The sequence below is a fragment of the Mesoplodon mirus genome (genome assembly GCF_964341445.2).
Source record: "Mesoplodon mirus genome assembly, chromosome: 15".
In the NCBI taxonomy this organism is placed as follows: Eukaryota; Metazoa; Chordata; class Mammalia; order Artiodactyla; family Ziphiidae; genus Mesoplodon; species Mesoplodon mirus.
The window spans coordinates 71,093,178-71,113,462 of record NC_138991.1 but is presented as its reverse complement, the minus strand read 5'-3'; positions in this window follow the sequence as shown (position 1 = coordinate 71,113,462).

The window sequence follows — 20,285 nt, the reverse complement described above, 5'->3', positions numbered from 1 at the left end:
AATGAGATCTTTTAAGATACAGGGACTTCCCTAGTGGTCCAGTGTTTAAGACTCGCACTCCCAATGCAGGGGGCCTGAGTTTGATCCCTGGTCGGGGAACTAGATCCCGCATGCTGCAACTAAAAATCCCGCATGCCGCAACTGAGACCCAACACAGCCAAATAAATAAATAAATATTTTTAAAAAAAAGATCCACTCTCTGAGCAACTTGCAAATACAATACAGTATTATTAGCTGTAATCACCAGGCTGTACATTCCATCCCCAAGACTAATTATTTCGACCACCTTCACCCATTTCACCTAGCCCTCCAACCCCCTCTCTGGCAACCACCAATCTATTCTCTGTATCGCTCTGTATCTATGAATTCTTTCTATTTTTATTTTTTGCGATTCCACCTATAAATGAGATCGTACAGTATTTGTTTTTCTCCGTCTGACTCATTTCACTTAGCATAATGACACATTGTCACAAAAGTCAGGATTTTCTTCTTTTCATGGCTGATTAATATTCCATTGTGGGGGCTTCCCTGATGGCGCAGTGGTTGAGAGTCTGCCTGCTGATGCAGGGGACACGGGTTCGTGCCCTAGTCTGGGAAGATCCCACATGCCGTGGAGCGGCTAGGCCCGTGAGCCATGGCTGCTGAGCCTGCGCGTCGGGAGCCTGTGCTCCGCAACGGGAGAGGCCACAGCAGTGAGAGGCCCGCGTACCGCAAAAAAAAAAAAAAAAAAAAAAAAATTCTAGTGTGTGTGTGTGTAAAAAAACCACTTCTTTTTCCATTCATCCATCAATGGACATGAGTTGTTTTCATGTCTTGGCCATTGTAAATAATGTTGCAATGAACATGGGGGTGCAGATATACTTTTGAGTAGTGTTTTCATTTCTTCTGGTTAAATACCCAGAAGTGTAATTACTGTATCATATGGTAGTTCTATTTTTTATTTTTTGCAGAACCTCTATACTGGTTTTCATAGTAGCTGTGTCAGTTAACATTCTCACTAACAATGCAAAAGTGTTCTCTTTTCTTCCCATCCTCGAGAACACCTATCTCTTGTCTTTTTGATAATAACCATTCTAACAGGTGTGAATGATATCTCATAGTGGTTTTTTGTATTTCCCTGATGATTAGTGATGATGAGCATCTTTTCATGTGCCTGTCAGCCATTTGTAAGTCTTCTTTGCAAAAATCTCTATTCAGGTCTTCTGCCCATTTTTTAATTGGGTTGTTTGTTTTCCTGTTATTGAGTTGTATGTGTTCTTTATATATTTTGGATATTAACCTTTTGTCAGATACATAATTTGCAAAATGAAAAAATTGCCTTTTCATTTGGTTGATGGTTTCTTTTGCTGTGTGGAAGCTTTTTAGTTTCCCTGAAGCTTCTTTGTGATTGAAGGACAGAAATATCTAAGTGGCAAGGTTGATTAACAGGGCGGAAAACAATAGCAGAATTAACCAGCAATTAATATTCAACTGCTTCTTACCCCAGAAGGTCAGGCACATACACAGCATGAGAATATTTCAAAGGTGATAGTATAAATATAGACAGTTATCCATGATTATAAGAGGTGAGAAGAATCTAAGAAACCGAAACCTAAAGGTATAAAAAACCGAATTTTTTAGAGTCTTTGTGGAGTCACTGGCACAGGAATTCTGTCTCTCTCCTTGAGTGAGAGATCAGATCAGATAGGAGGGATTTGAAGAACTGTGACTGCACTCATTTCCCATAGAAATCAGAATTTCTGGTAATGTTAAAACATGTGGAAAACCACAATATTTCTTTGCATGGTGTATTTTATTTGGATTATTTATATTTCTTGATGCAAAAGATGAAAAAAATAAAATTTTCAAGATTTACCTTTGTAATCAATTTTGTATTGCTTTTAGTAGGCTTCTTAATATATGGTTGGTATACATGCAACAACATGGATGAATCTTACAAGCATCATTTTGAGCAAAAGAAGCCAGGCACAAAATGATGCCATATTGAAGTATTTCATTCATATAAAGTTTAAAAACAGGCACAATCAATAGTGATAAAAATCATTACAGCCTTTGTTGTTATCCTCTAAAATTAACTTTCCAAGAACAATTTGCCAGAGAGAACATGTTTTGAAATTTCAAACTTGGCCTTGTTTCAGATGCTTCTTAGTAATTGTGTTCAACTCATCTCTGGGGATGCTCTGGGGTTCCGTGGGAGACTGGAATCCTGCCTGTTGTCTCTGATGTGTTTGGTGGATATGATATTTCCTCTCATGGACTGGCTCCCAGTACTTGCCCCACCTCTTCTCCAGGGCAGACCTATTTCAGAGTCTCTCTAACTCCAGTCTGCCCCATGCTGCAGTAGGAGATGCCCTGGCCAGGCACCAGCATATAACAACTACCACAGGACTAGGAATACAGAACAACCTGCAGGCCTAAATACCTGCAGGCATAACTTTAGACTCAAATCACTGAGTGTTAGACTGAATCTCTGTGTCCTCCTTGAAATTCAAAAAGCTGAGTTAAGGGACTTCACTGGTGGTCCAGTGGGTAAGACTCCATGCTCCCAATGCAGAGAGCCTGGCTTCAACCCATGGTTGGGGAACTAGATCCCACATTCATGCTGCAACTAAGAGTTCCAATGCCTCAACTAAGAAACCCACATGCTGTCACTAAGAAACCCGCATGCTGCAGCGAAGATCCTGAGTGCTGCAACTAAGACCCGGTGCAGCCTAAATAAATATATAAATACAGAAAGCTGAGTTTAAAAGATGTAACTCTGGGTGTGTCTGTATTTGGAGATGGGGCCTTTAAGGAAATAATTAAGGTTTAATGAGGTCATAAAATGGGGCCCTGACATAATAGGATTAGTGTCCTCATAAGAAGAGACACCAGAGCTTGCGCTCACGAGCTCTTTCTCTCCCTCTCCCTCTGCCCACACTTGCTGAGGAAAGCCCATGGGAGTACATGGTAAGAAGGCATCCATCTGCAACTTAGAAAGCAAGCCCTCACCAGAAACTGAGTTGGCCAGACCCTTGATCTTGGACTTCTGTCATCCAGAACTGCAAGAAAATTAATTTCTGTGTTTTAAGGCATGCACTCTTTTGTTACTCTTCTGTTCCATTCTTAGTGACTGAGGATTGTCCTTGAGGGCATTTCAATTGGTTTGAGGTGGAAAGTTTGTCAGAACATACAGAGCTTTCCACCTTGGCTGCAAGTGAACTCAGAGGTGAACCACGGGAATATGGCAAGTCAAGACATAATATTGTTTCCAGTCTTTGACTTACACAAAACACTGCTACACTGACTTTCCTTGTACATATGCCATTTTACACATGTTGAAGAATAAACTAGGACTAAATTTGCTCACTCAAATGGTATGGGCATTATAAATTGCTATAGATATGACAAAATTTTTCTCCTTGAGGATTGTGTTATTTTACACTCCATCTGCAATGTCTGTTTCTTCAGGACCTTTCTAACACAGCCAGCCTCATAGGTACAACATAGTGTCTCACTGTAATTTTCATGTGTAAATTTACTTTGAATCAGTGTAAGGAGTATGAGACAAAGGTTGGGGGAAGGAAGTATTCCTGCTTCATTGTTAACCTCAGATCCTACATCTATTTTTCACTGAGGGTGTGGATAAACCAGCAAACTCAAAAGTTGTAGTGTCTTTGTCCTGGCTGGGGCAGGAAGGAAATCCCCTTAAGTATAATCTGGTCTAGGTATCACTTGACATTAGTGGTAGCCATGGTAACAGTAGCAGCAGTAACAAAGGCCACAGAATTAGTTTCAAACCATCAAAGACCTTGGAGAAGATTAAAGCCCAGGAAACCACAGTGAGGGTAAGGTTGGGAGGTGGTAGTTCATACTGCTTGGTAGCTATGTTTGTGAGCTTACCCTAGTTATCCCTGCCCTCTCCCAGAAGAGGTAGGATCAGAGACAGAGAAAAACCATGTGTGCTGTTACAGTGTTCCTGTATTTTTATCTCTACATTGGGTCCACGGTTATTTTGCTGGGCTTCATCAAAGACACTATATTCCTCTAGAAGGAAAAAGGATCATAACATTCAGGCAGTTGAAAACATTATTTGTTGTCACCTCCACTGTTCCTGTACACAAATCAGAGATGGAGTGACTGTGGGGAACGCTGGAGAGACGTCATAAAGCCACGCTGGCCGGCATTCCCTTCTTTCCTCTAGATGCCAGTTCTTCCTTGTATTCCAAAGATTGGAACTCATGTCCCCCTATTAATTAAAGGGATTCTATTCAATTTCTGTTCAGAAACTTGTGCTTTATAAGAGTCTGTTTTTAATGACACAAGAAAAGCAGTAGAGAACCAAGGAACACCGGGGCCTTTGGGGAGAGGTCAGACACCAGATATCAGTGGCATTTCCGAACCTGCTGCCTGTTTATTCCTGGAAGTCTCTGCAGGGTTGCCAGCCAGAGGTATCTTTTTCTCTCTGTCATCCCGTCTTTGATGCGTGGTATTTGTTCCACACGGATCGCATTACTGGGTGTTCTATTTTAGGCTAACCTTGAATGACTTGGGTTGTTTTGCTAATACAGAATCAAATAATTGGATTACTTACAAGAGGCCTCCTGATTTATCTGCTCCATCAATGGGGCAGGCTATCAAAAGGACACCTACAGCATGGTAGGTGAGAAAGCCAAAAAGACCCCTCTCTTTTCAGGAAAGGCAGCTACATCCCAGCCTGTGCACAACTGATGCCTGTGCCCCTAAAATCTGCATGTTCTGTAATTAAAAATGCACACTTCCTTTTTCTCTGTACTGAGCTGATTCCAGGCAAATATCATCTGATACAGAGAAAGGAATGAGCTATTCTTGCAGCTCGGCCGCATAAGAGAATAGTAGTTTCCAATTCCCAAGCCTTCTGGAGCTTCCCTTGACAGCTGTAGGACAGTTGACCTCATAGCCTTTCTCTCCTTTGTCTTTTCACCACTTTCACCATCCCCTGACACCCCTGTTTTTCTAGCCACAAGTTCTAACACTTAAGTTTAGGAATCCCTGTGAAACTGCAGCTAGAGAAGATGTGGCAAGGTGATTGATTCAGCAACATTTCCTGTGTTATTCCCTTTTCCCACATAAATCCTTTAAAATTTTTCTAGTGGGGAAAATATTTAGTCCCAAACTCTTTGGTCAAGATGAGGTCAAAAAACAGGGTGGAAAGGGGAAGCTGGGACAAATTGAGGGAGTAGCATTGACATATATACACTACCAAATGTAAAATGGATGGCTAATGGGAAGCTGCTGCATAGCACAGGGAGATCAGCTCGATACTTTGTGACAATCTAGAGGGGTGGGATAGGGAGGGTGGGAGGGAGGCTCAAGACGGAGGGGATATGGGGATATATGTATACATATAGCTGATTCACTTTGCTGTACAGCAGAAACTAACACAACATTATAAAGCAATTATACTCCTAAATATATATATATATATATATATATATAAATGAGTTCCATAATTTTTAGAAAAATAGTGCAAGATTTTTTTTCAAAATTAATTTTTTTATTAGTCATTGATTTTATACACATCAGTGTATACATGTCAATCCCAATCGCCCAATTCAGCACACCACCATCCCCACCCCCCTGCCTCTTTTCCCGCTTGGTGTCCATACGTTTGTTCTCTACACCTGTGTCTCAGTTTCTGCCCTGCAAACCGGTTCATCTGTACCATTTTTCTAGGTTCCACATATATGTGTTAATATACGATATTTGTTTTTCTGTTTCTGACTTAACTTCACTCTGTGTGAGAGTCTCAAGGTCCATCCACATCTCTACAAATGACCCAATTTCGTTCCTTTTTATGGCTGAGTAATATTCCATTGTGTATATGTACCACATATTCTTTATCCATTTGTCTGTCGATGGGCATTTAGGTTGCTTCCATGACCTGGCTATTGTAAATAGTGCTGCAATGAACATTGGGGTGCATGTGTCTTTTTGAATTATGGTTTTCTCTGGGCATATGCCCAGTAGTGGGATTGCTGGATAATATGGTAATTCTGTTTTTAGTTTTTTAAGGAACCTCCATACTGTTCTCCATAGTGGCTGTATCAATTTACATTCCCACCAAAAGTGCAAGAGGGTTCCCTTTTCTCCACACCCTCTCCAGCATTTGTTGTTCGTAGATTTTCTGATGACGCCCATTCTAACTGGTGTCAGGTGATACCTCATTGTAGTTTTGATTTGCATTTCTCTGATAATTAGTGATGTTGAGCAGCTTTTAATGTGTTTCCTGGCCTTCTGTATGTCTTCTTTGGAGAAATGTCTATTTAGGTCACCTGACCATTTTTTGATTGGGTTGTTTGTTTTCTTTAATATTGAGCTGCATGAAGACCTGTATGCAGAAAATTATAAGATACTGATGAAAGAAATTAAAGATGATACAAATAGATGGAGAGATGTACCATGTTCTTGGATTGGAAGAATCAACATTGTGAAAATGACTCTACTACCCAAAGCAATCTACAGATTCAGTGCAATCCCTATCAAACTACCACTGGTATTTTTCACAGAACTAGAACAAAAAATTTCACAATTTGTATGGAAACACAAAAGACCCTGAATAGCCAAAGCAATCTTGAGAACGAAAAATGGAGCTGGAGGAATCAGGCTCCCTGACTTCAGACTATACTACAAAGCTACAGTAATCAAGAGAGTATGGTACTGGCACAAAAACAGAAATATAGATCAATGGAACAGGATAGAAAGCCCAGAGATAAACCCACGCACATATGGTCACCTTATCTTTGATAAAGGAGGCAGGAATGTACAGTGGAGAAAGGACAGTCTCTTCAATAAGTGGTGCTGGGAAAACTGGACAGGGACATGTAAAAGTATGAGATTAGATCACTCCCTAACACCATACACAAAAATAAGCTCAAAATGGATTAAAGACCTAAATGTAAGGCCAGACACTATCAAACTCTTAGAGGAAAACATAGGCAGAACACTCTATGACATAAATCAGAGCAAGATCCTTTTTGACCCACCTCCTAGAGAAAAGGAAATAAAGACAAAAATAAACACATGGGACCTAATGAAACTTAAAAGCTTTTGCACAGCAAAGGAAAGCATAAACAAGACCAAAAGACAACCCTCAGAATGGGAGAAAATATTTGCAATGAAGCAACTGACAAAGGATTAATCTCCAAAATTTATAAGCAGCTCATGCAGCTCAATGACAAAAAAACAAACAACCCAATCCAAAAATGGGCAGAAGACCTAAATAGACATTTCTCCACAGAAGATATACAGACTGCCAACAAACACATGAAAGGATGCTCAACATCTTTACACATTAGAGAAATGCAAATCAAAACTACAATGAGGTATCACCTCACACCAGTCAGAATGGCCATCATCAAAAAATCTAGAAACAATAAATGCTGGAGAGGGTGTGGAAAAAAGGGAACACTCTTGCACTGCTGGTGGGAATGTGAATTGGTACAGCCACTATGGAGAACGGTATGGAGGTTCCTTAAAAAACTACAAATAGAACTACCATATGACCCAGCAATCCCACTACTGGGCATATACCCTGAGAAAACCATAATTCAAAAAGAGACATGTACCAAAATGTTCATAGCAGCCCTATTTACAATAGCCCGGAGATGGAAACAACCTAAGTGTCCATCATCGGATGAATGGGTAAAGAAGATGTGGCACATATATACAATGGAATATTACTCAGCCATAAAAAGAAATGAAATTGAGCTATTTGTAATGAGGTGGATGGACCTAGAGTCTGTCATACAGAGTGAAGTAAGTCAGAAAGAGAAAGACAAATACTGTATGCTGACACATATATATGGAATTTAAGAAAAAAATGTCATGAAGAACATAGGGGTAAGACAGGAATAAAGACACAGACCTACTAGAGAATGGACTTGAGGATATGGGGAGGGGGAAGGGTAAGCTGTGACAAAGTGAAAGAGTGGCATGGACATATATACACTACCAAACGTAAGGTAGATAGCTAGTGGGAAGCAGCCGCATAGCACAGGGAGATCACCTCGGTGCTTTGTGACCACCTGGAGGGGTGGGATAGGGAGGGTGGGAGGGAGACGCAAAAGGGAGGGGATATGGGAACATATGTATATGTATAACTGATTAAATTTGTTAAAAAAAAACCAAAAAAAAACATCAATGAAGGAATAAATTTAGATGAAACAAAAAAAAATATTGAGCTGCATGAGCTGTTTATATATTTTGGAGATTAATCCTTTGTCCATAGATTCATTTGCAAATATTTTCTCCCATTCTGAGGGTTGTCTTTTCATCTTGTTTGTGCTTTCGTTTGCTGTGCAAAAGCTTTGAAGTTTCATTAGGTCCCATTTGTTTATTTTTGTTTTTATTTCCATTTCTGTAGGAGCTGGGTCAAAAAATATCTTTCTGTGATTTATGTCAAAGAGTGTCCTGCCTACCTTTTCCTCTAAGAGTTTTATAGTGTCTGGCCTTACAGTGAGGTCTTTAATCCATTTTGAGCTTTTTTTGTGTGTATGGTGTTAAGGAGTGTTCTAATTTCATTCTTTTACATGTAGCTGTCCAGATTTCCCAGCACCACTTATTGAAGAGACTGTCTTCTCTCCACTGTATATCCTTGCCTCCTTTGTCATAGATTAGTTGACCATATGTGTGTGGGTTTATCTCTGGGCTTTGTATCTTGTTCCATTGATATATGTTTCTGTTTTTGTGCCAGTACAATATTGTCTTGATTACTGTAGCTTTATAACATAGTCTGAAGTCAGGGAGTCTGATTCCTCCAGCTCCGTTTTTTTCCCTCAAGACTGCTTTGGCTATTCGGGGTCTTTTGTGTCTTCATACAATTTTAAGATATTTTGTTCTAGCTCCGTAAATAATGTCATTGGTCATTTGATAGGGATTACATTGAATCTGTAGATTGCTTTGGGTAGTATAGTCATTTTCACAACATTGATTCTTCCAATCCAGGAGCATGGTATATCTCTCCATCTGTTTGTATCATCTTTAATTTCTTTCATCAGTGTCCTATAGTTTTCTGAGTACAGGTCTTTTGTCTCCCTAGGTAGATTTATTCCTAGGTATTTTATTCTTTTTGTTGCAGTGGTAAATGGGAGTGTTTCCTTAATTTCTCTTTCAGTTTTTTCATCATTAGTGTATAGGAATGCAAGAGATTTCTGTGCATTAATTTTATATCCTGCAACTTTACCAAATTCATTGATTAGCTCTAGTAGATTCCTGGTGGCATCTTTAGGATTCTCTATGTATAGTATCATGTCATCTGAAAACAGTGACAGTTGTACTTTTCTTTTCCAATTTGTATTCCTTTTATTTCTTTTTCTTCTCTGATTGCCTTGGCTAGGACTTCCAAAACTATGTTGAATAATAGTGGTGAGAGTGGACAACCTAGTTCAAGATATTTTTACTTAATTCAGGATAAAGTTAGATTTGTTCATCTTTTCTAGCATAATTTATTGAATTAATTACAATTTACAAATCACTTTTGTGATTAACAGATTTTGTTATTAAAAGAAGTCAAGAAGAGTTTGGCCAGGTAATGTGGCATTGACTTTATGTCCCTTTGTTGTCACACTTTGTTGTGCTGCTATTACCAACAGCAAATTATCATTAACAATGATAATTTAATTCAACCATACTCTGAATAAAATTTGTATTATAATTTTGTGATAAATGCTGTGCAACCACACATGGTATCAGTAATATAATATTTAGTATTATATATAAAACAATACAAATATATTATAAAGTTGTTATGGTAGATTCAGCACCCATAGGTTATAAGCCAATAATTGAAGAGAAAGTCAGAATTAAGGGATGAAGGAGAGAGAAAGCCATTAATATGTCAATTTCTTAAACATTCATATTTTTTAGCCTTCTTGAAATGGTGCAGGATGTGGTTAACCCACCAAATTAGTGGTAGATTAACCTAGTACAGACCATTCTGCAGGTTTTCCAGCAAGGATGCAGTAGACGACTGTAACATCATCTTTGTTTCACTGATCAGGTAACTGATAGAGAGGTTAAGCAGATCACCTAAGGTTCTACACTGTGAGTCAGTAACAAAACCAGCATTCAGACCAAGCAGCATTTGACACTCAGTGGGATGTGTCAGTTACATCTGTGAATCGGCAGCCTTGCAGTATTCTGAATGCGACCTTTCTTTTTCTCATATTCTGAATGTTAATGTAACCCTTTGTTTTTCAGAAGTTTCTTCTCCAGAGAATAAAGAGTTTGAACACACACAAAAAACCAAACTCCACAAGGCAAAGGCTTTTTCTGAAGGAACAGCTCTTAGGAATGGAAAGACTTCAGCAAAATCAGTCTTGATCTCCCACATGAGTTTTTGTCCTGATGAAATCAGATTTAAAATTATGTCAGTTTCAGCCCTACAGGGTTAAAGAGAGAGAGAGAGAGCTTGAGAGAGAAACAGCCCATCTATTTCCTTTTTTTTTTTTCCCTCCCATATGCAGGCAGTTTATGGGCTGAAAGCCACACCCTAGGAGAGCTACCTTTTAGTGGAGCCACGTTCCAGGAAAGTTGTCTCCACAACTTGAGTCACGGGTCCACGTCCTGATTTGTCCTACCTTAGGCACATGTATGTATTGATAAAGTATATGTGTGTGCTTATTTTTGTAAGCCAGTCCCCTGCACTATGTCCTGCAGCTGAATTTAAAGTCCATTAAATAATAACACAAGTCCAGCTACTCCCACCTGACCCATGACCATGTGTGTGACACCCAAGTGTGCTCAGGGTGCAACAGGCTGCTGCAGCCTGAGATGCACAATGCCCCAACCCCATAGGGTCACAGATGGATGAGTTGTAGTCTCCACCTACCTCCTGGGAATCTTCTCTTCTTCCAAACTGAGAACTTGAAAAAAGACAACTTCTAGCTTGATTTCCTCCTGGGTCAATCATCTCCCCCAGATACAATGTGCAACAAGCCAGCTAAGAGAAGCAACGGGCACATAAGCTTTATGGTTAGATCTGAGTTCAAATCCTGCCGCCGTCACTTAGTAGCTATGGGACATTGGGCAAGTTACTTAATTGCTCCAGTGTCCTGGTTTGTGTTCACTGGAAGCAGACCCTGAGGCCAAAATTCAAGTGCAAGTAATTTATTCTGCTGATGATCCAAGTAACACTAACAGGGGAGTAGGGGAAATCAGAGCAGAAAGGGAAGACAGACAAAATAGGAGAGGCTGTTGTTGGAAAGGAAGATATTTTCCTCTACCGTCTAGGTTCTTGTGGCTCATCTAAGGATTTATGTGACATGAGACAGATTAACAGGAGAAAGTCAAACAAAAGTTTAATAACATGTATACCTGGGAGAGACCCAGGAAAACTGAGTAACTCATCAAAATGCCTGAAGCCCTCACCTTAAATACCATCTTCAGCTAAAGACAAAGAGAATGTTTAGGCTGTGGTTTGGGACTTCAAAGTGGAGGAAGGCAATTCATGGAGATGGAAAAGCAAACATTTGGTAAACAAATGTTTGCTGGGCCAGGAAGAGACAATGGGACACAGAGTGGACTCTGATCTCTAGGCCCTGTTCCCCTCACCACACCCAGACTGTATTCTTTTCAGAGATCTCCAGAGATAGCTCTAGTCTGGGAACAGGCCCTCTATCAAAAAATTTTCAAGGCAATTAGAGGGAAAGTTTCTTCTCCAGCCTTTTGGGCCGTGTTGATTGTTTTCAGTGTGAAAGAATCCCCACACCTAAGAGACACTGAGGGTGGCAAGCTGTGCTCACCTAGAGTGTGTTATCAACATGTCACCACTTGAGACAACTGGAGCTCGACTCCACTGGGGCCTCCGGGAGACTGTGCAGGACACGCCCCTAAGAGTTTTCCCAACCACAGGGCGAGGGGGTGGGGTCTTTATCAGGCATTGGCTGAGGTCTGCTTGGGGACAAGGGGAACATTGATTCCTTGGCACTTGTAGCCTCTCACTCTCCCTCCACATGAGCAGGACAGACTCTGGCAGCCAGAGAACACCCTCGGGCAGATAACTGTGTGGGCAGTTGGAACTCTGGCCCAGATATGATAAGTGTGAGGCTATGTGGGCCGATCACAGACAGCATCTACTACCCCCAGCTGTATTTTCTGTTATCTCTAAAATCCACCTTACAGGTCCCACACGTAGTGCCCTTTAAGCCACAGAAGCTGCTATCATTACAGCCAGAATCAAGTGGGGAGGCTGAGGGAAGGTGTGGTAAACTGAGTAAAGCCGCCTCCCCCAGTATATCCACATCCTAATGCTCAGAAACTGTGAGTATGTTACCTTACATGGGAAAAAATGGGACTTTGCAGATGTGATTAAACTAAGAATCTTGAAATGGAAAGCTTATCCTTCATTATCCACGTGGATCCAATGTCATCACAAGGATCTTTGTAAAAGGGAAGCAAGAGAGTCAGAATCAGAAAAGGAGATGTGATGATGGAAATAGAGAATCGAGTGATGTGGGGCCATGAGCCAAGGAATGCAGGCAGCCTCTAGAACCTAAAAAAGGCAAGGAAAGGTAACCTCCCCCAGGACCTCCAGAAGGGAGGAATGCAGCCTTGCTGACCCATTTTAAACTTCTGTTTAATTAAGCAAAGAGGCCATTATAGGGGCTGCTTCTAATACTTCAGCAGGCTACGTAAGCTAACCAAAACTTAAGGCTGTAAATGATTCCTGGTAAGAAATCAATATCTAAGGACAACCCATCACAAACAGCCAGCTAGACTTTCCCAACTAAATCAACCACTTAAGCTACAGCCAGTCAAATAATTTCCTTGTTTTACTTCCACTTTTTCTCTATAAGACTATAGAGAAAGACTATAAAAGTCTTTCTCTGAGCTCCTGTCAGTGGAGCGCTCCTAACCACTTCTGGTTTGGTGCTGCCCAGTTCGAATTTATTTTTGTTCAAATAAACCATTAAAATTTCTAACTTGCCTCAGTTTATCTTTTAACAGTTCTGACCTGCAGCACTCTAAGTTAATAAATTTGTCTTGTAAGCCACTAAAGTGGTAGTTATCTGTCACAGCAGCCATAGGAGAGTAGTACAGAAGGGCTCACTAGGGATAAGAATAGTTAACACATAATAATATTTCCTATGAGTTGGCTCTAAGCCCTTGAAGTTTAACTCCTTTAATCCTTAAGCTAGCTGTAGGTATATTTGCTACATGGACTTTAACTCATTTTACCGTACTGAACATCCTTTCATACCCATTCTTTTCTGTAGCTTAATGATAAAAAGTTTTAAATTAATTTTATCATTATGGTTTCCTGAGACATACAACCAATTCTCTTCTGGAAAAATATCTGATGGCAAAAGCTTCTTCTCCCTGCCAATAAAAGAGTGAAGGTTGACAGAGTTCCACTTGGCACAGGTGGAATAAAAATTGGCCTAGGATCTTTTAAATCCACCTGATTACAAGTGGATATTTCTTATCCTTTGCAGTTGCCTCTGATTTAGTAAAGTCATTTAATTATTCAGAGGAAGGCTCCAAGGTATTTTCAGTGTAGAAGTTGCAGCTTGGAGGAGATTGGTTCAAGATGGCAGAGTAGAAGGATGTGCACTCACTCCCTCTTGCGAGAGCACCGGAATCACAACTAAATGCTGAATAATCATCAACAGGAAGACACTGGCTCATGTGCCAACTCTCCCTACCTGTGACTTGTGCGAGTGGAATCCTGTGGGATGTGTTGGCTCCTGAAGGGACAGAAAAGCCAATGAAAAATTACAAGCCAAAAGTAATTCATTTTCGATGTGGATAGGAATTATCAAAGCAAAAATTGCCCTGGACAGAGTATTAGAGAATATGAAAAAGAAAAAGGATATTGGTATTTAGAAGATGTGAAAGACAACAGTTCAAAGAATGGGGCTTGCACTTGAAGAAAAGTAAGCTTTCACAGATGACAGTACTGCTGTGTGGATGAAAGGCTCTTGGTGCTGCAGCCAGGAGTCACTTCTGTGCCTCTGAGGTGGGAGAGCCAACTTCAGGACACTGGCCCACAAGAGACCTCCCAGCTCCACGTAATATCAAATGGTGAAAATCTCCCAGAGATCTCCATCTCAACACAAATGCCCAGCTTCACTCAACGACCAGCAAGGTACACTGCTGGACACCCTATGCCAAACAACTAGCAAGACAGGAACATAACCCCACCCATTAGCAGAGAGGCTGCCTAAAATAAAAATAAGTCCACAGACACCCCAAAACACACCACCAGACGTGGACCCGCCCAGCAGAAAGACAAGATCCAGGCTCATCCACCAGAACACAGGCACTAGTCCCCTCCAGCAGGAAACCTACACAACCAATGAAACAACTTTAGCCACTGGGGACAGACACCAAAAACAACGGGAACTACAAACCTGCAGCCTGCAAAAAGGAGACCCCAAACACAGTAAGATAAGCAAAATGAGAAGACAGAAAAACACACAGCAGGTGAAGGAGCAAGTTAAAAACCCACCAGAACTAACAAATGAAGAGGAAATAGGTAGTCTACCTGAAAAAGAATTCAGAATAGTGATAGTAAAGATGATCCAAAATCTTGGGAATAGAATAGAGAAAATGCAAGAAACATTTAACAAAGACCTAGAAGAACTAAAAATGAAACAAGCAATGAAGAACAACAAAATAAATGTAATTAAAAATACTCTAGAAGGGATCAATAGCAGAATGACTGAGGCAGAAGAACGGATAAGTGACCTGGAAGATAAAATAGTGGAAATAACTACTGCAGAGCAGAATAAAGAAATAAGAATGAAAAGAACTGAGGACAGTCTCAGAGACCTCTGGAACAACATTAAATGCACCAACATTAGAATTATAGGGGTTCCAGAAGAAGAAGAGAAAGAGAAATGGACTAAAAAAATATTTGAAGAGATTATAGTTGAAAACTTCCGTAATATGGGAAAGGAAATAGTTAATCAAGTCCAGGAAGCACCAAGAGTCCCATACAGGATAAATCCAAGGAGAAACATGCCAAGACACATATAAATCAAACTGTCAAAAATTAAATACAAAGAAAACATATTAAAAGCATCAAGGGAAAAACAATAAGTAACACACAAGGGAATCCCCGTAAGGTTAACAGCTGATCTTTCAGCAGAAACTCTGCAAGCCACAAGGACTAGCAGGACATATTTAAAGTGATGAAGGAGAAAAACCTACAACCAAGATTACCTACCCAGCAAGGATCTCATTCAGATTTGATGAAGAAATTAAAACATTTATAGAAAAACAAAAGCTGAGAGAGTTCAGCACCACCAAACCAGCTTTACAACAAATGCTAAAGGATCTTCTCTAGGCAAGAAACACAAGAGAAGGAAAAGACCTACAATAACAAACCCAAAACAATTAAGAAAATGGGAATAGGAACATACATATCAATAATTACCTTAAATGTAAATGGATTAAATGCTCCCACCAAAAGACACAGACTGGCTGAATGTATACAAAAACAAGACCCATATATATGCTGTCTACAAGAGACCCACTTCAGACCTAGAGAAACCTACAGACTGAAAGTGAGTGGATGGAAAAAGATATTATATGTAAATGGAAACCAAAAGAAAGCTGGAGTAGCAATTCTCATATCAGACAAAATAGACTTTAAAATAAAGACTATTAGAAGAGACAAAGAAGGACACTACATAATGATCAAGGGATCGATCCAAGAAGATATAACAATTGTAAATATTTATGCACCCAACATAGGAGCACCTCAATACATAAGGAAAATACTAACAGCCATAAGAGGGGAAATCGACAGTAACACATTCATAGCAGGGGACTTTAACACCCCACTTTCACCAATGGACAAAATGAAAATGAAAATAATTAATGAAACACAAGCTTTAAATGATACATTAAACAAGATGGACTTAATTGATATTTATAAGACATTCCATGCAAAAACAACAGAATACACATTTTTCTCAAGTGCTCATGGAACATTCTCCAGGATAGATCATATCTTGGGTCACAAATCAAGCCTTGGTAAATTTAAGAAAATTGAAATTCTATCAAGTATCTTTTCTGACAGCAACGCTATGAGACTAGATATCAATTACAGGAAAAGATCTGTAAAAAATACAAACACATGGATGTTAAACAATACACTACTTAATAACGAAGTGATCACTGAAGAAATCAAAGAGGAAATCAAAAAATACCTAGAAACAAATGACAATGGAGACACGATGACCCAAAGCCTATGGGATGCAGCAAAAGCAGTTCTAAGAGGGAAGTTTACAGCAATACAATCCTACTTAAGAAACAGGAAACATCTCAAATAAATAACCTAACTTTGCACCTAAAGCAATTAGAGGAAGAAGAACAAAAAAATCTCAAAGTTAGCAGAAGGAAAGAAATCATAAAGATCTGATCAGAAATAAATGAAAAATAAATGAAGGAAATGATAGCAAAGATCAATAAAACTAAAAGCTGGTTCTTTGAGAAGATAAACAAAATTGATAAACCATTAGCCAGACTCATCAAGAAAAAAAAGGGAGAAGACTCAAATCAATAGAATTAGAAATGAAAAAGGAGAAGTAACAACTGACACTGCAGAAATACAAAATATCATGAGATATTACTACAAGCAACTCTATGCCAATAAAATGGACAACCTGGAAGAAATGGACAAATTCTTAGAAATGCACAACCTGCCAAGACTGAATCAGGAAGAAATAGAAAATATGAATAGACCAATCACAAGCAATGAAATTGAAACTGTGATTAAAAATCTTCCAACAAACAAAAGCCCAGGACCAAATAGCGTCACAGGAGAATTCTATCAAACATTTAGAGAAGAGCTAACACCTATCCTTCTTAAACTCTTCTAAAATATAGCAGAGGGAGGAACACACCCAAACTCATTCTACGAGGCCACCATCACCCTGATACCAAAACCAGGCAAGGATGTCACAAAGAAAGAAAACTACAGGCCAATATCACTGATGAACATAGATGCAAAAATCCTCAATAAAATACTAGCAAACAGAATCTAACAAAACATTAAAAGGATCATACACCATGATCAAGTGAGGTTTATTCCAGGAATGCAAGGATTCAATATATATACAAATCAATCAATGTGATACACCATATTAACAAATTGAAGGAGAAAAACCATATGATCATCTCAATAGATGGAGAGAAATCTTTTGACAAAATTCGACATCCATTTATGATAAAAACCCTGCAGAAAGTAGGCATAGAGGGAACTTTTCTCAACATAATAAAGGCCATGTATAACAAACCCACAGCCCACATCATCCTCAATGGTGAAAAACTGAAACCATTTCCACTAAGATCAGGAACAAGACAAGGTTGCCCACTCTCACCACTCTTATTCAATATAGTTTTGGAAGTTTTAGCCACAGAAATCAGAGAAGAAAAGGAAATAAAAGGAATCCAAATCAGAAAAGAAGAAGTAAAGCTGTCACTGCTTGCAGATGACATGATACTCTACATAGAGAATCCTAAAGATGCTACCAGAAAACTACTAGAGCTAATCAATGAATTTGGTAAAGTTGCAGGATACAAAATTAATGCACAGAAATCTCTGGCATTCCTATACACTAATGCTGAAAAATCTGAAAGTGAAATCAAGAAAACACTCCCATTTACCACTGCAACAAAAAGAATAAAACATCTAGGAATAAACCTACCTAAGGAGACAAAAGACTTGTATGCAGAAAATTATAAGACACTGATGAAAGAAATTAAAGATGATACCAACAGATGGAGAGATGTACCATGTTCTTGGATTGGAAGAATCAACATTGTAAAAATGAGTCTACTACCCAGAGCAATCTACAGATTCAATGCAATCCCTATCAAACTACCACTGGCATTTTTCACAAAACTAGAACAAAAAAATTTAAAATTTGTATGGAAACACCAAAGATCCCGAATAGCCAAAGCAATCTTGAGAACGAAAAACAGAGCTGGAGGAATCAGGCTCCCTGACTTCAGACTATACTACAAAACTACAGTAATCAAGACAGTATGGTACTGGCACAAAAACAGAAAGATAGATCAATGGAACAGGATAGAAAGCCCAGAGATAAACCCACGCACATATGGTCATCTTTTCTTTGATAAAGGAGGCAGGAATGTACAGTGGAGAAAGGACAGCCTCTTCAATAAGTGGTGCTGGGGAAACTGGACAGCTACATGTAAAGGTATGAGATTAGAACACTCCCTAACACCATACACAAAAATAAGCTCAAAAATGATTAAATACCTAAATGTAAGGCCAGAAACTATCAAACTCTTAAAGGAAAACATAGGCAGAAGACTCTATGATATAAATCACAGCAATACCTTTTTTGACCCACCTCCTAGAGAAATGGAAATAAAAACAAATATAAACAAATGGGACCTAATGAAACTTAAAAGCTTTTGCACAGCAAAGGAAAGCATAAACAAGACCAAAAGACAACCCTCAGAATGGGAGAAAATATTTGCAATGAAGCAACTGACAAAGGATTAATCTCCAAAATTTACAAGCAGCTCATGCAGCTCAATAACAAAAAAAAAAACAAACAACCCAATCCAAAAATGGGCAGAAGACCTAAATAGACATTTCTCCACAGAAGATATACAGACTGCCAACAAACACATGAAAGAATGCTCAACATCATTAATCATTAGAGAAATGCAAATCAAAACTACAATGAGATATCATCTCACACCAGTCAGCATGGACATCATCAAAAAATCTACAAACAATAAATGCTGGAGAGGGTGTGGAGAAAAGGGAACCCTCTTGCACTGTTGGTGGGAATGTGGATTGGTACAGCCACTATGGAGAACAGTATGGAAGTTCCTTAAAAAACTACAAATAGAACTGCCATACAACCCAGCAATCCCACTACTGGGCATATACCCTGAGAAAACCATAATTCAAAAAGAGACATGTACCAAAATGTTCACTGCAGCTCAATTTACAATAACCAGGGGATGGAAACAACCTAAGTGTCCATCATCAGATGAATGGATAAAGAAGATGTGGCACATATATATAATGGAATATTACTCAGCCATAAAAAGATACGAAATTGAGTTATTTGTAGTGAGGTGGATGGACCTAGAGTCTGTCATACAGAGTGAAGTAAATCAGAAAGAGAAAGACAAATACCGTATGCTAACACATATATATGGAATCTAAGAAAAAAAATGTTGTAAAGAACCTAGCGGTAAGACAGGAATAAAAACACAGACCTACTAGAGAATTGACTTGAGTATACGGGCAGGGTGAAGGGTAAGCTGTGACAAAGTGAGAGAGTGGCATGGACATATATACACTACCAAACGTAAGGTAGATAGCTAGTGGGAAGCAGCCACATAGCACAGAGAGATCAGCTTGGTGCTTTGTGACCACCTAGAGGGGTGGGATAGGGAGGGTGGGAGGGAGGGAGATTCAAGAGGGAAGAGATATGGGAACATATGTATATGTATAACTGATTCACTTTGTTATAAAGCAGAAACTAACACACCATTGTAAAGCAATTAGACTCCAATAAAGATGTAAAAAAAACCCTAAAAAACAAAAAACAGGAAGACACTGGAACTCACCAAAAAAGATACCCCACATCCAAAGACAAAGGAGAAGCCACAATGAGATGGTAGATGGGGTGCAATCACAATAAAATCAATTCACATAACTGCTGGGTTGATTCACAAACTGGAGAACACTTATACCACAGAAGTCCACCCACTGGAGTGAAGGTTCTGAACCCCACGTCAGGCTTCCCAACCTGGGTGTCCTGCAATGGGAGGAGGAATTCCTAGAGATTAGACTTTGAAGGTTAGCGAGGTTTGATTGCAGGACTTTACAAGACTGTGGGAAACAGAAACTCCACTCTTGGAGGAGACACACAAAGTAGTGTGAACATCTGGACACAGGGGAAGGAGAAGTGACCCCATAGGAGACTCAATCAGACCTACCTGCTAGGGTTGGAATGACTCCTGCAGAGGCATGGGGTGGCTGTGGCTCACCATGGGGACAATGACACTGGCAACAAAAGTACTGGGAGGCACTCTTTGGTGTGAGGCCTCCCAGAGTCTGCCATTAACCCCACCAAAGAGCCGGGTAGGTTCCAGTGTTGGGTCACTTCAGGCCAAAAAATCAACAGGGAGGGAACCCAGCCCCACCCATCAGCAGAGAAGCGGATTAAAGTTTTACCAAGCTCTGGCCACCAGAGCAACATCCAGCTCTACCCACCACTAGTACCTCTCATCAGGCATCAGGAAACTTGCACAAGCCTGTT